At 27.3% G+C, this 19,299-nt stretch overlaps 1 pseudogene; it reads left to right on the top strand.

The window, feature by feature from the left end:
- The first annotated feature begins 495 nt into the window (after positions 1 to 495).
- Positions 496 to 2,559, top strand: LOC132952352 (uncharacterized; annotated as a pseudogene).
- The last annotated feature ends 16,740 nt before the right edge of the window (positions 2,560 to 19,299 follow it).

The raw sequence follows: 19,299 nt of genomic DNA, 5'->3' as shown, positions 1-19,299 counted from the left end.
ATTTTTCTATTAAAGTATAAGTAAGTAATAAAATATGAATTTCTATTTAGATATAGGTAGGTATGTAAATAAAAATGATATTTCAATGATAAATTAAATAACAGTACATTTATTTCATCAATCAAATAACTTTAGGTGCCTACCTATGGTTCTAAGTAAATTCATTTCTTATGGTGTCAACATTGTTAATTAATGTTATAAATTTAATTTTTAATTATTTCTAATAAGTACACAAATAATTATGATAGTTAAGTATTCATTAAATAAATATAGTACTTATACTGAATAAAGTTATAGTTCTTCTAAAAATATTATAATTATGATTTATTGCTAAGGCTCATAATATAGATTCCAGTGAAAATACAGATATTTATGATAGTGATCAAGATATGTTGTACGTGCCTCCGTTAAATCCCAATGACAGTCATTTTAAAAAAAAATGTTATATTTAAAAGTGTTAATCTTACTTAAGTAATATATTTACCTAAAATTAAAATGAATTTATACTATATAGATCGTGTAAGTTGTAATGAACTGCTGTGTGGAAAACAATTATGTGCCTCTCCACTAAATTACAAACATTTGGAAAATGACGATATTGGTAAATACTACCTATGACTGATATTTACTTTTTTATATAATATTAATTTTCTTAAATGCACCATTTTCAAAAAGATAATTATAATGCCACAAATATGGCTTAGGTAGTAAAAGTTAATAAATTTAAATTGCTGTTTAAAGTTATAATCTAATAATATATTATTTTGATCTTCACGTGCCTGTACTCTCATATTTTCACTAATACAGTTCTTAATTATTACAAAATAATAAATTATTTTGAGTTATTCAAACCTTGACTATGTATTTGATATTTATTAAGTATAAAGTTGAATAATAATACATAATACATCATTATTTAAGCCTTATTTAAGAAATATGGTTGGTGTTGTGTAAATCAATCACCAAGTTTTATAAAACTATTGTATCATATTTTCCTATTGTTATTTTTTTTATCTATTTTTTAGATTGTTTAGAAGTAATCAATAGTCCTGTTGGAAAGTGGAAAGTACTAGATGGATCAGCAGTCACTATTGCAGATGATTCATTAAATTCCATTAAAAAAAAAGATACTCAAAAGATTCAAAAGTTCAAGTTAAACGCAAACTATTTGCTCAAAGTGATGATGATGATGTGCTGGAGAAAAATGCTGGTATGATGATACTATTTACCATACTTGTAATTATTATTTAAGTAGAATTTCTATGATTTTTAAATTTAAATATATTTAATAATTTAAAAAATACAACTTAATAATAATAATACATACATTTGTTTTAAAACTATCTATTATAGTTTTTTATGTTCTCTTATTAAAAAAAAAATTATACATAGATTTTGAAATTGAATTATTGGACATTGCTTATAATAATATTATTGCTATTACTACTATTCCCATTGTGTAAGACAAAATGTATGAATTTATATTATATTCTATAATGTTAATTAAAAACTTAGCCATTAACTTTAAGTTAATTTTTCTCTGAAGGTAATAACAGTAAAATTGTATGGTTGGATACTGAAAGTTTTAAGCAAAGTCTTATTGAACCTGCAGATTTAGTAAAGGTGGATGATTTTAATAGTGAGTTATTTATCTATTATGTTATAATGCTGTAATACCGTATTTTTTTTTTTTTTAAAACTATAATAAATAATGTTATTAACTTGAATTTTAATATTGTAATGATTTAATTATAATTCAATGTGTTATATAGTTGACTGCATTTATTCATGTAGGTACTTAATTTTAATTTTTTCAAGGACTCAATGATTATGTTAGAACATCATTTACCAATTTAAAATATGATATTAAACATTTGGTATATGTATCAGAATCAGTTAAGAAAATGCTCGAAAATGTTAACAATATCTGCTCAGAACTGGGTGTGACAAAAAACTTTAATTTAACTGCTGTATCGGTATTAAATAATGAAAACCTTCCTATATCTAACAAAGAAACTATAAACAATTTTGAAATGTTACTCGAATCTTCTGCTTATAGAGATAAAGTTGTAAGTATTAACATTTAGATATCAATTTAACCTATTACTTAATTTCAAAATTGTATGTTATTTGCTTATCTTTTAGGTTTCAGAATTATCTCTTTCAGTTGGAAAAATTATTCCTGAAACCATAAGACGCATGATGCAAAAACTATTTGTCGATGATTGGTTACGCAATTACTCCTATATTGGATTTAAAGGCAAAAACAAATTTTCTTCTTTGCACTCGTGTAAAATAATATTTGGTGAGAGTTGATAATTTTTTACTTTCTGATTGTACTATTTATTTATATCTATGTTTAACTATTTATGTTATTAAAAGCTGTTCGAAGCTGTTCAAAGTTTGAAAAAGTTCCTGATATGGAAATAGCACTTACAATAAGCAAGTGGATGGCTCAAGCCACTAATCGTATTACTAAAAAACTAAAGAAAAATTGTAAATAACATTAAAGTCTAATGTTTTAACATGAAAAAATAAAAATTTTTAAATAAATAAGAAGATTTGTATGGCATTTTATAGTTACACTTTGAAATATGATTGATTTGGATTTTAAATTATTGAGTAATAATTAGTAGTACAGTAAAACCTCGCTAAGACAGAATCGCTTAGGCCCGTCCAATTTTTCCATCTTTAACGGAGTTTCTGACTTGATAGAGGGCTCACATTTATTTGAATCGCGACTATAGAAATTATTCTTTTTATCGTATTCCAATCTTACAGAAGTTCTGTCTTACCATGTTTTACTGTATACAAATTGATTGTGGATATAGAAATTAAAATGGTTGTTGATCAGTAAAAAAAATAATCTTAAAACCTGAACTTAAATTGGATTGTATCCAAATACTTAATAATTAATTATAATGTGAACAATAGGTATTTGGATTTTATTAATAACTAAAAATTAAAATTAAATTAAGGTGAACTGAGTTCCATTATGAGGTGAATAAACTGATGTATTAATACATTAATTAGTGTACCATGGTTTGTAAGATTAAGGCATATACATAAAATGGAATATAGTTTAATATATAGTAGTAACTGTAGTATGGGTACTCAATTATATAGCTACAAGCATCAAATAATGAATTGTCTCATTAAATATTTGAGTACATTTAGAAAAAATATGTTAACAACAATAATCAATTATTATTGTAAAAATATGTTTATTTACATGTTTCTGAAATATATTACTTAACTACATGTCTATATCTTAGAAATCTGTGGTACCACATATTGTTAAAATATCTTAAAAAACATAATTCCACAATATGGAATTTTCTGCCATGAGTCGTTGTCACAATATTGCTTCATTATCATTAAATCACATAATTAAAACACAAATTTAAAATATTTTCGTGTTCACAGAAAATATAACACAACAATCGCTTAAAAATTAATTTAATTCAAATAATGAGATGAACCTTATTAGATCATTTAAATTTTCCAGAACAAGCCCCCAGTTGTTGGTCGCATGCCAATTTTAACCATATACTAGTCCACAAGTTTATAGACATTCTATAATGCATTCTGCTGCCGGTGGCCCTAGACACTGTTGGGGAAATTATATTTCTTTAGTCATTAAATTACGATACGAATTATAAGTCACGTAGGTACTTGTCCAATACTCGACTACCAGAATTTAAATTAAAGAATGTGATATACCTAGGTAACATATCGATCGATTCTAAAACAGAAACTTAACCTAGGTACAAATAATATCACAATATCAAATAGTGAAATGTGAAAATTTGAAGAACATTTCCTATAGGTATATCCCGTAAAACCCCCAAAATAAAACGTACGTTTGAGGTGTTCTCTTAAAACCCAAATATTTAATGCCTGTATCCCGTATGCATAGAAAATGTATGTTTCACATTTAACGAAAACTAAAACTATCGTGACGGAACTGAATTACGAAGAACGTATAAAACAAAAATAATCGTCACCAAGTGATAGGTATAATCTGCTATGTACTTACAAATCATATTAAATAACATTAATCATTATGTATTTTCTTATTTTGTTAGGTAGGTATAAAAACCTACCTTCCTACTTATAAAAGCATTACCTAATCATTGATTTAAAATTTTAAAAATTATTCTACTATAACAATAAATTAACAGTTGTAGGCAAAGTATTATAATTTAAGGTATTTTTCATAATATCCTAATTTTTGTACACCTATAATAACTGGATTTTAAAAACTACTATGCGTCTAGCGGGTATATAAGTTTGTCTGACAATAAATATTTATATTAGGTCTACCGCGTCAACAGAGTAGTAGGACAAAACTTACGTAATTATTTATTCTTCCGGCGAAACGCGGTCCCTTTGAGTGTATAATATTGTCTAGTGTCAGAGCTGTGCGTCTTCGTCAAGGAAAATGCAGCGCGCGTCTTCATATCTCCGATCCAAAAGTTCAGTCTGGAAGTATTGAGATTAATGACATTTATAAAAATAGGCACCTAGCTTAATAACCAGAATGGAACGAAATAATATGTGAGTTCGTCTCAGACGATTGTCATTTGCCATAGATTATTTATAATTATAACCTCACCGTCCTAATCATAGAAAATATATATATGGTCCTAACCGATGGATGATGGATATTTTTACATTATCTTTAAAAAAAACATTTATTTGTTTCTACTAGACGCAAATGCGGTAAATTGAATTCAAATTTATAATATAGATAACGGTTTTTTTACTTGGTAACCATTTATTTATTACTTGGTTTATAAACAAATTCTAATTGATATAAAATAGTAATTATATAAAAATAGTTTTATTGATACCAATATTTAAAAATAATGTTTCAAATAAAATAATAAAAAAAATTTAAGAAATACCTATTAATTAATATGTATTACCTAAATAACAAAATAACTAAATAAATTCGTGTTTTTTTTTTAAACATTTTCACGTCCCCCCCCCCCCCCCCCCTTACGAAATTGTGTCACTCGTCCTTAGAGTGGTGCGCCCCTTAGGTTAAGAGCCCTTGAAATAGTGCATGTTAAAAAATCAGCCATATCCTCCCCCCCACCCATTGACAAAATCATTTGACTCATTTAGCTACTTTATGAATTAAAAGCGATACATTGAACATACAAAACTGTACCTACCTACATAATAGTTATCAACCTATTAACCCATCAATAATATTATATTTTTTAATACATTAGTACACTAATCGATTGGTATATACAAAATAACGTTAAATTATAAATAGGACGTGGATTTAAATGCATTAAAAATAAGAAAAATTCCTTAAAAATACGATTTAATGCACTTATATTACAAAGCTTAATAAAAGTCCAATTTAAACAAATATAAAATAGAATTTAGATAAGTGTATAGGTAGTGTATTCGTTATATTTTGAGTTTCATTATAGCACATCAGTCGATCAGATGCTATTTAATATTTTAAAATAAAAAAATTTGACAGTAATTCCATATTGGCAAGTGTTGTTTTCTATAACTGAAGACTAAAGTTATAGTATCGAACATAATGGGTACGTAAAAAAATAGAAATATAAGAAAAAAAATTACCTTTATTTAATTGTATTTAATTTTTTTCTAATAAGTTTTTATAAAATTGACTTTATCCCATATAAATGTTCTAATTTCATTTTTCAATTCGTTGATAATATATGAAACGAATTGTTTGCTTGGAAAGCAATGTTTTAGAAAATTCAGAAAATGCAGTTTATATTTAAATATTATAAATAATAATTTCTGATGCATTGATGCGGAAGAGTGAGGGGGTGGACAATCAGCCGAACCGAAATCTAACATCTTGAACACTTAATATAAACAATTTTTCACACACGCATCATGGTATGAAAATAAAAAAAATATTTATAATTCATATTTATACCGATTTTCTACCGAAAAAATAAATTACTTTAATCTCATTATTTATTAGTCGACGATATCTTTGCTCAGAATCGTTTTTCGTTTGTTCGTTTTGTATTTTAATAATTTATACGTGGATATATTATTATTACTAATAATTATAGTAGTTGTGTTTGTTTTATTTCATTAATTTATTTAGTACAATACCAATAAATTATATATTAATTATTAATTTTTAAAACATTGTGTTCAAAAAAATAAAAAAAAATGTGATTTTAATTAGAGTCTTGTAATGTACCTACCTATGTTTAAAAAATAAATAAATATAATAATAACTGTTGAACTTTTAGGGACATAATAGGTAACACATTCGTGTATGTAGTATTACACTATTTATATACCTATACGAGTATATGAGTAGGTATATTATTCATAAGTGCGCACACGTCAGGATAGGCAGTTGACCATTGCGTGAATATACTTTTATGTGTACATGGTTATACATCCCTAATCCCTATGATATAGAATATAGATATTAGGTGAACAATAGAAGTTAAGTATGTGACACTAAATTAATAGTGACCTATAACTTATTACGTTGTATTTGGAAAAAATTTACCAGTTATTAATTAAAATTGTATCTTATGACTATTATCAGTTATAAGTCATAACATATATTTCTATAAATTAAACCAAAATATTTATATATTTATATTAAGTACCCTGTATAGGTATGCACCTATTAATTATAATTATTCTACAAACACGGACTGGAAAAACGACGACGGCGTTTATATCTCGCGTATTTTATACATTTCTAGTCCGGAACTAAAATATGCGCCTACAACACTTGGATAGCCCATTTTTCGTGACATTAGATATTTGTTTTAAGTCTTAAAAGTAAATTTAAGCCCCAAAAGAATATAAAAACAAACTTACTTTAATTATCGACTACTTCGGCGGAATCCGTGACGTGTGTGAACTGCGACGCCCATGAGGAAACGCTCCAGAATACAGCCAGAACTTAGAATATTGTGATTTATGAAAAATAAAATTATAAGAAACGCAGTAAGTTTTTTGCTCATATCTTCTTTGCTTATTGAAATTTTAGAATTTTTAATCGACTATGTCTTCTTCAACGACTTTGAGATTTGCCATAGATTAAATAAATAAATGATAGATATTATACTAGGTACGTCAATATGATGAATCCACGGATATAATTATAATGTAACTTTTTATATCAAAGAGTTCTGTGTTAAGGACCAATTTGTTCATTGAAATTTGATAAGACAATAAACCAAAATAGTTTATAATTTTGAATTTGAATTATAATAATATGATACAGGTATTATTTAAATTATTATTTTCGTTTATCAATTTAATTATTGATTGAGGTGGTGAATAGATATCAGAAGCACAAGAATATTTTTATAAGAGCATATTGTATTTTATGAATTATTAAATAAAAATGTGATTACTGGATTTTAGAGTTAACATAAAGCCATAAACGTATACAGTAAATTCATCAAATACTATAATACCAACTATATTTTTACAATGATGTGTGTTTTTTTTAAAAATATTTTTAATTATTTTTTCTTGTGGCCTGTGTAAACGATAAGTATTCGTAATAAAGATTCAATTTTCATATTATATAATATTATATTATAGGCACTCAGTATGTAATCATATGTTTATTTTTAGTTTAATTTAATTGTAGGTATTTAGTAAATAATAATAGGTATACGAAATTGTGTTTTCGAATAGCAATTTATTGTTTGTATTAATACCTACACCATAATAGGGAACTAAAATTTTGTAAATGATGTACAAATGTATTTTTGGTGTTTTAAGGCTGCTGTAAGATCAATTTATGAGAATCCTTGCATTAAATTGTTAGGATTATTTGATATGAATAATTATTTTATTACATATAGGTTTATTACATATTGGTAAGTCGATCAGAAACTATATTTACACTGAATGTTAATAGTAAAAAGCTATTAAAATATCTATTATTTGTATTTATTTGTTAATAATAATTAAGACTTAAATATTAGCAGTAATCTTGTTCCTTTCACAAAATGTTTTTAATTATTTTTAATTTAATTTACATTTATCCCAAAGTGATCTCTGAATAATCATTCAATGATGAATTTAATAGTTACATTCTCGGTTACATTAATTGGATTATAAATTAAAAAAAACTACAGTATCCAGCTTCTACTACAACATTATTTTATATTTTATTTTATGTTTTTAATTTTTTAAACGCAGTCTGCACCTTGTGTTGATGATTTTACACGTAATATAATAAAATTGATACTAGTGATGAGTAGGTAAGTACCTTATTGTTTAATCAAATTATTTACACGAGTATTAACTAAAAAAATATCTACAAAGTATAAACATCCGCATTTCCATTAACTATAAATTCATAATTGTATGAGCTATACATGTTACATATATTTTTCGAAAAAACTATTTAAAAAAACAAGAACAATAAATTCCTATTTGATGTCACACGGGTTGATCTAGCGACTGACTGCTACGACAACTGTGCAATTTTTTTTAAGCATAGTACGTTTTGAAAACGTCCAGAAAAGAGTTTGTTTTAAGACTGTCTGTCTTGATAACAACTAATTTAATTTAGAGTGTATTGTTATATTATATTATAATGAAATTAATAATTATAGTAAAATATATAATTGCAAGACATTTAATACCTATATCTATAGCCATCTAGGGTATAAACTACACTAAAAAAGGTGTAAGTATGCTAATAAAATATATGAGGTATATAATGTATTTATGTATATAAAAATATAAAATATAAAGATTAATAACATTATATTGTTTTAAATACTACGCGCAAACCTAAGGTGATACCCGGCGTATAGTATAACATGCAAAAAGGTGCGTATTAAACTTGTCGTGGTGAAACGAAGACGGTCTCGCGTATTTTATACATTGCGCTATTGGGATTAAACTTATAAATGCTTCTACGTCACCTAGTTAACAGATTGTCCGTGGCAATAAATATTTAATTTAAGTCTAAAAAGTAAATGTAAAATAGTAGGTAATAATATGAAAACAAACTTACTCGTAAACATCTACTCTTCCGGTGAAACGTAGCTAGAGTGCCGCCATCGCCGAAGAAACAGCTATCTTCATCCATCTTCATCTCACTTCGATAGGCTGAAACTTGAAAGTATCGAAATATTTTATGAAAATAACCTGATCAAACGAAATTTGCGAATTTATAATAATTTATAATACATTAGTATTGCTGAAATTATTAAAATTGTTAACCGTCGCCGACGAATTTCGGCAATTAACGATTGCCATAGATATCATAAAATATATTATTTACTATGATAAATCCAAAGAACTTATATATTATTATATAAGTACCTACTCACTACTCAGTAAACCTATATGGTATATTTATAAATCGTATGTTCTTTTACAGAAATCTTTGTGATCTGCAATGCACCTATTCTGGTTTTCTATTTCAATTATAGTTCGCATGCCAAATTTAACTATACAAACTGGTCCGCAAGTTTATAGACATTCTAATACATTCTCCCGCCAGTGCCAATAGACAAAGTGTTTGAGAAGTTATATTTTTTTGGTAGGTACCTAATTAATTTACAATATGAATTATTATAAGTTACCTATGTAGGTACTTTTCCAAAACTCGACTACCTGTAAATCATTGGTTTTTATGGTATAGCCTTACGAAGTTCACGATTTTCTGTGTTTTACGCACCCGTACAACGCTTAAAGTTTACCGAGCTTAAGTATTACAAATTAATTTTTTTTTTAATCTAGGTAAATCAACGTCTTAAAATTGATGATGCAAAAATAATTCTGACACCCACCCATGGTGGTTTTACATAACAAGTCGAGGGATGTTTTTGATTTTAATTGTTCGAGCAAGCGCAGTGTGGTACACCGGGTACCTACATATGAAAATACCAAAAATTTCAATTAGTTATAATACATATAACTTAAAAATAAGACTGACCACCAAGTTCAGACTTCCCTGTCGTTTTCAGTTAAAAACTAATGATTTCCGGCAATTATTTTTTGCAATATCGTTCTTAATTCGTTGTTACTTGTAATATATGCATATGCCTATTTTAAAAATATTATTCGTGGGTAATTGAAACGTCTAAAATATATTATCATATACAAATAATAATAATTCAACTTAAACGGCTACGGTATTAATAATATTTAATAATATCAATATAAATATAGTATACAATATCCTAGGCTGACAAATCGTCTCCACTTAAAATCGTTTTTCGTATACTATGATATTATATCATTGAATTCAAATTTAACACTATCCAGTCACCCACTTGTAACCTACTGTTCAGCAGAGTCACTTCCAATTTTTTTTTTTAGATTCTGAGGGAAGCGATGAATGTATTGATTTTACAATGATGTGTGTTTTTTTTTTATTTTTTTTTGTGTGTGTCATCACCTTTTAGGACAGTAAAAGTGCTTGAATTTTCTTTAACAGTAACTTTTCTGATATGAAATTGAATCTAGTTGGTACTATGGGGGGTCAAAAGTAAAATTTTCCCAGTAGTTTTCAAAAGCGACGTGAAAAACAAAGGAAAAACGGGAATTTTTTACGCAAAGTCCGTTTTCGAGAAAATCGATTTTGGTTTTTGGTGCAACTCTAAAACAAATGACCGTAGGTACATTAATTTTTGACTGAATGCTTATAATAGCATTTTCTAGACACCATAACATTTTCCAAATATTTTGACTTATTTTGAGCTGTTTACGGACATTTTCAGTTTCCATTTTATTTTAGTTTTTTTTTCTATAAATATCAATAAAATGTTATTTGTTGGTTAAAAAAGTTTGAAAATGTAATAGAAGGTTCCTAGGTTATTGTTTCAAAGGCAGATGAAAAAAATCAAAAATCCTTAGTCATGGTTTTTATTTATAAGCATTTAAAGTTCAAATATTGACAAAATACGGAAAAATCACGAAAATTATCAAATTATTTTGAGTTGAGAATTCATAAAAATTTTTCTAGCTAAGGATTCAAAATTTAAAACAAGGTTCCACGTAAATAGGTTATAATATATAAATTACTTTATTCACTATGATATCATCAAATATACTTGGTAATATCATAGGCTGACGGACCGTTTTCGCTCAGAATCGTTTTTCTTATACAATGATATTATATCATTGAATTCAAATTTAACACCATCTATTACAGTGGCACAGCGGAAACTTCGTAAAGCTGACTGTTCGACAAAGACACTGTAATATTATTTGAAAAATATTATTTCTACTTAATCGTAATAACTGGGTATAATGATTTTAATATTATATTATATTACAATAAATATTAAGTACCTATATTATTAGCTTCTAATAATTGGGACGTCATTTTTGTAGATATTGATCCGGACAAAATTATGCTGGCCCAGTGCTATGCCACGGTTTATGGCGTACCTATCCGATGAAATTGTTGGAGACTCTTTCAAACTGGGCAATCTGATAAACGGTGACGTGATCGTTACTTCGCGGCCATCATAGGGGAGACCAGAATACACAAAAATGTAGGTCATCGGGCTGTCGGCTGTATGTATGATAAAGTTCTGGAAGTGGGAATTACAATAGCCCCTAAAATGCTGTTACACCTCAACCTTAATAAAAACAAAGAATGATTAAAAAATGGTAACGGAATTGGCCTACAAATCTGAAAATAAGTTTATGGACAGATAACTTCTCAACGTAATATTATGACCGATCCAATAATAACTTTCCATAGGTACATCAGACCTATGTGCGACGGCTGCTCACCAACGTACCTACATCCACCAGATAACTTTGGTAAGTTTTCAAACTATACCGCTCATTCTTGCGGAATGCTAAAGTAAATTAATTTATTAGATAAATATTATACTATAACAATTTTTAAATATAGACGTTTTCAACTCACAGTTATGCAGATGGATGTCGGCCGGTTTGGGAGCGACGTCTGATACGCCATTGTTCTAATAAATTCAAACATAAATAATATATTATTATAATATTTTTATATGTATATAGGTACGGTTAGGTATATTAAATGAATTAAGTAGGTACTATATTAATACAGTCTATTAATTATTTTTTTACTATGCTTTATTGTATTAAAATATACACAATGACTTATAACTTACATTATTGGACTGGACATACAGCAACGTCGAGTTGAGGTACCTGTCCATAAACAAATTTTCATCAGCAAAATATAATATAAAATATAAAGTAAAGAAATGCATAAAGAAAAAACTGTATTTATTCATACAATTTTGAAATCAAAAACAGAACAAGATAATTTTCTTGATAAATTAAAAATATTTGAAGATTTTATTTGTCATACGTTTACATGGCAATAGTAAAATTCTATTAAACCTATTAGGTACGTAAACAACATTTATTAATATGACAAATATTTAAAATTTCAAAAAAGGGGACCGTCGTGTTAATACCCCTCACTTTATTTTTTGGATAGCGCTGGGAGTTTTTATGCACAAACGTCGGGACCTGGTGCACATTTCTGCACAAACGATGCACAAACGTTTGGCACATTAAAAATTTCAATTTTCCAAAAAGAGGGTGTCTCGTTTCAATGCTCCCCCCCCCACTTTGTTTTTTGGATAGCGCTGGGAGTTTTTGTGCACAAACGTCGGGACCTGGTGCACATTTCTGCACAAACGATGCACAAACGTTTGGCACATTAAAAAAATCCAAATATTCAATATGGGGGGGGGCTACCGTTTCAATGGCCCCCCATTTTGTTTTAGGGATAGAGCTTTCAGTTTTTGTGCACAAACGATTGGACTTGGTGCACATTTCTGCACAAATGATGCAAAAACGTTTGGCGTGGTCAGAAGTTCAAATTTCGAAAGTGGGGGGGCCATTGAAATGGACGTAACAACTACGTCATAAACTGTATATTATTATATTCGCATGCAACCTTTACCCTCAACGTCACACGTCTACTCTGCGCTGGTTCGTCGTGTGTGGAGGTATGCGCGTCACGTTTTTCATGCGTTTGATTTTGAAGATGACTATTATATAATATATATGTGTACACTACATTGTACAAGTAATATTTATACATAATATACAGCGTGATGGACGATCAAAAGGGACATATGCAGTACAGAATATATAATTAAACGCATGTACGGCGTGCAAAAACGACGACGAAGACGACGATATTTCTTGAGACTTTAATATTATTATTTTACACAATATCTACATTGTTTTAGTTTTCAATATTTATCTAGTTTTACGATTTGGTCATTCGTTTCAGAGAAAACTATGTATAATGCCAAACAGTACAATGTTTGTGAAAAGCCGTAAATAACATTGAATCTTATATAGTTATCTCTAATTCGCTATAGTTCACACTTCAATCAAATTAATTAAAAGTTTCATCATCATAATAATATTTTATATTAATTGCGTATATTATTTTATATTTTATTTATGATTGTAATTGTTAATTTATTAAAATATAACCTAAATATATTTTTAAATATAATTTGAACAATTTTTAGGACTTGTTTTATTCGTTCGGGTTATAAATATTAACTAACTTTAAAGAGATTTCTGGAATTGTTATTTTGTTTTATAAGTCGTCAATGTCCGGCCACTAATTATTATTATTATTATTATTATTATTACGACGGGTTGTATGCGCTAAACAAGCTACGCGTTTGCGGATATTATAAGCGGGAAAATAAATCTGAGGGATAAGGTCTAAAACCTCGAACTGTAAATAAGAAAACATCGTAATTATTCCTTTGGAATTCGGTTTTTATTTCGTTTTAATATGTACTTGCGAGGTTGTCCTTATCAGCATCGGATTTAATATGGGTACACGCCGGCGGCGGGCGGACCACACACATTTAACTCTCGCGGAGAATCGATTGCCGACTGAGGAAGTCTGATTAAAAAAATATATTCCACTCAGCGTTTGACTGCTGCGTTTTATAGCGTCATGAGGGATTTTACAACTTCCGCAGACTTCAGACTCTGTCTAAAAGGCACAATGGGAAATCACAAGCACCACCAGTTCACTTCCGAGTCTTGCGGCCTGTAGACGGTGATTATATTATATAATATAATAATATTAATATGTATAACATTGTACGCGCGAAACAGTCGTTTGAGACTTGTTGGTAACAAACGGCGTTCAATTATTATTATCATTATTATTATTATTATTATTATTATTATTATTGTAATCGTGATTTAAACGTAAATATCTTACGAATATATAAAATTATTATATGGCCATCGTAACAACATTATATTGTATAATATATTATGCACCTTTGAATTACGCCGCTGTTTGTACTTACGTTTAAGCTCCCACTGTTATCAATAACAATAATTCAATAAAAATATTAAAACATATATCTATACGAGTTAACAAAATATGTTATCTTCTCAATCTATCAGTTTGTTTGTTATTACGTTATTTTTTTTTCCCCAGTGACTTTATTTCTAAAATAAATTTTATCGCAAAACCATAATCTTAAAACCAGATCACGTCGAACTAAGAAAATATATCACTACATATAATATTATGCTCTTTGGTAATTTAAAAATCAGCAAGTTGAATTTAATTTAAATCTTAAATAGATTTTTTTCAGCCAAACTGTTTATTACCTTTATAGAAAAATCTATATTAATATAATATTATTATGTATATTATATACTTATAGAATATTATGTTCATTATTGATCGACTTTTCAGTATAATATCTGCACACATATATCATGTAAACATCGTGAATAAATTAAATCATTGTTTTTGAAATTTTCAGTTGAGCAATTTTTTTGTTTAATGTGATTATTTCAGTTTAATTATTTAGATGAATATTATGCATAATGCACGTGGAGTATTAAAGCAAGTCGAATAAAAAATATTGTAAAATTCTCTTCAATTTTAGTGTTAATCCAAAAATCCAATCGTTCTTTTTATCAAGTATATTATAATCCGTAAACTTGTGTTTCCATGAATATATAAACAGCAATGGTGATATTGTTTTTTTATTTTATTTAAAAAAACAAAATATAGTAAATTATCGGAGATGATTGTACCTATACTTAACCATGAGTATAATATAACACTTAATTTTGAATTACATAATAATTTTAGAGAATTTCAATGAACTTTTTAATTTTTATGACAAATTTAATATATTTAGCTCATTTTTGATATTATAATATCGGAATACCTATAATACGTCCTTTAAATATTATGCATTGTACGTAATTATGTATTATGTTTAAGATTTTGTCTCGAAAGGATCAAATCAATGAATAGCAATCCAGTCACTTTGCACAGAATACAACTTAACATAGAATGGCCGCGTAAAGGGATATCATAAATATCAATTTTTCTTAACATCAAATATACGCTGACAAAAGCTAACAAATTCAAAATCCCGCGCATACATACTTGATTATTATTGGCTCCCTTCACGGTGCCAAAATCAAATATTTAATCGAAAAGTGGTATACATGCAATAACCTTGTATATTTCAACCATGGTTTTATTACTTACATAATGTTGTGGTGTTACGAACATCAATTGTGTGTTTTGCACAGCAGCTGTAAATGAATAGGGACGACGAAACCATTGTATCAATCAAACGTGATAGAAATATAATAATATATTAATATTATCATACAATATTGTTGTACGAATGTTTATTTGAAAGAACTTATTCTGGGTAAAAATATTATATGTTCAGATGTATTGCGTTGTTTCCTATAACTTACCACGTGTAATAATGTAATGACGTAGTATCGCCACATAAGGTACTAAAATAATTCCCGTAATGTATCACTTTGGAAAGTAACACACGACTTGTGACAGAAAAACTATACGTTTTAAATCTATTTATGTTGTTTCCTGGATTTTTTCTTTTTTTTTTCTTCTTATTATTATTATTATTTACGGTGACGCGTATTAGTACGAAAACTTGGATACTATACAGTTTAGAAAAAATAAAACCATTAAATTTAATTCGACAAGACAGGTTTCTGAATCGATATTGAATTTTTTCGACTCTTACGCACCCACGTATGCATAATATCGTGTAATATTACAATTTATAATATTATGTTTTTAGTAGATCTTTGTCGGATTTGGTGAGTCACAAAATTTCATAAAGTGGGTTGGACGGACTGAAACGTGCCTAAATAATGCTCTAACGAAAATTGCATCAGGTAGGCATAGTAAGGAAACTAAATTTTCTTGTAGTAGTACCATAGGTACTGCGTATAAAAGAAAATTGTTAAATTTAATTCGACGAGACAAGTTTCCGGATCGATGTTCAATTGTATCATTTTTGTTGGGACTTATATTACCTACTGGAATAATATTGTGTGCTGTAATAATTAATATATTATAATTTATAACATTAAGTTTTGGGTAGTTCGTTGTCGGCGGATTTGGTGAGTCGTAAAATTTCATAAAGTGGGTTGTACCGACTGAAACGCACCCTAAAAGTACCCACTGCTTTAACGAAAATTTCATCAGGTATAGGTATTATAGACGTTACAATACGACGTGAATTTGTAATGGAATTCATGACAATAATACAAATGCTGTTAAGGGAACGGAATGACCGTTATAAATTACATCTATATATAATATGTAAATGTTTCCAGATAGAAATCTGTTTGCAACACCCAACACTATCGCTTGACAGCGCAAACAAATTCTTTGGCGCAATTTTTAATGTTTCGTTTTATTTTTATTTTTTTTTGTATTTCACGGCGTGTTGTAATTGACATTTAAAAGACAATCATTTGTCAGCAAAATATACCTCCGTGGAGGTATTTGATTTCGAACATTTGCCGTTCTGCATTTCACTGTTAGTAACCAGTTAGGTAATAAATTACAAATAATTAATTTTAAACATTGAAGCGACACAAGCGAAACTTAATACTTTGATGTTTGTTTATAGAGTTTAATATATGCAATATAGTTTATGAGAGCACATACAGCACAGAGATTGCGAATATTATTGTTGTTTCCAACTTGCAGATCGGTGTGTTTCAATTTTGAATTGACAAAATATTTTAATCCTTTCCAGAGATAGTGTTTGGCAAATAATAATCTTTTTCAAATATTTTGAAGCGTTTTAATAATATAACTGTGATATTATTGAAATGGGTTTCAAACAATCTGGGAACGATTTCTTCGAACAACATTCAAAACGATTCGGTAAAATTAACATTTATTTGCAGAAAACATTATTTCTCTCGTTGATATAATAATATCACAGCTGTATACTTAAACACTAATATTTATAGTTAATAATTTTAAATAATTGTTTAACAGTGACTGTAGGATTTCTCAAATGATTTCGTGTGTAATCTTGGCCCGAACTTCGATTTCATTGAAAATTGCGAGTCATGATTGTATTTCATCATTTTCATCACATTATTTCGATTTGTATTCAAACTGTATTTGAATTATTTTAATGATATTTATATTTTTATTTGTTAAGGACTTTGATTGAAGTGAATATATTATAATTTCTTTTATTAATAAAATACGACTCTCAGTGACATGCCCATTGGGATAGAAATGTATACTATATAATTTATTGAACGCATACACTACGATATCAAAAAGTATCATTAACTTACTAGTTTGATGTATTTCTAATTAATTCTTATTGTCATTAAAAATTATTATTTTTAATTTCAAGCTGATGTTTAGCATTAATATTATTCTTTTCCTATTCGTGACTGTTTCTTTTAATTATGCTTTTATACATTGTTTTCACTCTTAATTAACAGTTATAACTGTTTTATTGTAAAACTCTTTATTATTTTTTTGTTAAGTAATTATATATAATATACCTACCTAGTTAGGACTTTAGGTTTTGTATTTTATTTTCGTCTGCGAAGGACAAATGTATAATAATTATGATAAAATGTTTAAGTCATGTCTTATGCCTTTATTTTTAATTACAGAAAGTTATCCTTATTTATACATAATATTTTGTTTGAATATTTTTTTACATTACTCATAATAGTTGTATCAGAATAACGAAAAATTACGTTAATATCGTCTAATTAAGGATCTTAAATAGTGAACATTAGAAAAAATTAGAAACGTTTATTAATTTAATACTTTAAAGAAATAACTTAAAAAAGAAATACTGTTCAGACTTACTAGGTATTACGTCTAAAACATTTTCATCATTCACTGCTCCAGACGTACAATTGTCTATACACAAACATAAGAATAAGAAATTCTATTTTCATGTCAATATTATAAAACATATTATTATTTCGACTTATTTCCTTTGCATTCAATATAATAACACCCATAACGACGAAAACAGTGTTATTTTAAAACTGTATTTTACTAAACTATAGGTGATGTATTTTCAATTTATATCATAATTTAAATACTATGATATAAAAATGTAATACAATAAAAATAAATCAACTATGATTTAAATTATTCAAACATCGTTCTGATTTGTAGAATTATATGGAATGGGAGTGATGGATGAAAATTAAAATTGTGTCATACGAGAAAATCATGATCAAAGTCAAAATGTATAATAAATATCAGCCTTAAGAAATTGGCCCTCTCTGTTGAAATATATAAAATCATATTATATGTCACAAACATAAAATAGTTCATTCTTTAAAAAATAGCTATTGACATATATTGACCTACAATCAAAATATTTTTCGGTACCGAAATCTGTAGACATCCTTCTTAGCGCTATGGATCGCATATTATGTGTGATGACTAGTCAAGAACAATATTTTATTTTTATATACGGTATATATTTTTTTTATTTTTTTGATAATTATTATAACGTAAGACACTCGGTGTTTAGTAAAACTACGGAAAATATTTTAATTTATCATAATTTGAAGACATGTCTTAATATTTAGGGTAATAATATTTTTGAAAACTGTTATAATCTCAATCGTCATTATTTATTATGTTTTTACTTTTTATTTTTGTATACAAAATTCAAATTACAAAACAAGTAGTTACTTAGTTATGAACAATGCTTAAAAGTAGTCCTAGTGTTATTTTCTTAATAAATAAGCGTCTAAAATACACAGTAAATAATCAACTTTTAAAACAATTTATTTAGGCATGAAAAAGTATAGGTATCGTAATTCCTGCTTTGAAATATAAATTGTTTGTATAGATATTATATAATATTATAAATATAATCGTGGCGATAGATAGATTACACATAATTCAATAAATTAATAAATAACATTAATTAAGTAATTTTTTTTTTTTTAATTTTTAGAAACTAAAAACGTCAGTTTATATTA

This window comes from Metopolophium dirhodum, chromosome 9 (assembly GCF_019925205.1).
Source record: "Metopolophium dirhodum isolate CAU chromosome 9, ASM1992520v1, whole genome shotgun sequence".
In the NCBI taxonomy this organism is placed as follows: domain Eukaryota; kingdom Metazoa; phylum Arthropoda; class Insecta; order Hemiptera; family Aphididae; genus Metopolophium; species Metopolophium dirhodum.
Note: the sequence above shows the minus strand (reverse complement) of the source record. Positions and strands in the feature narration are given on the sequence as shown.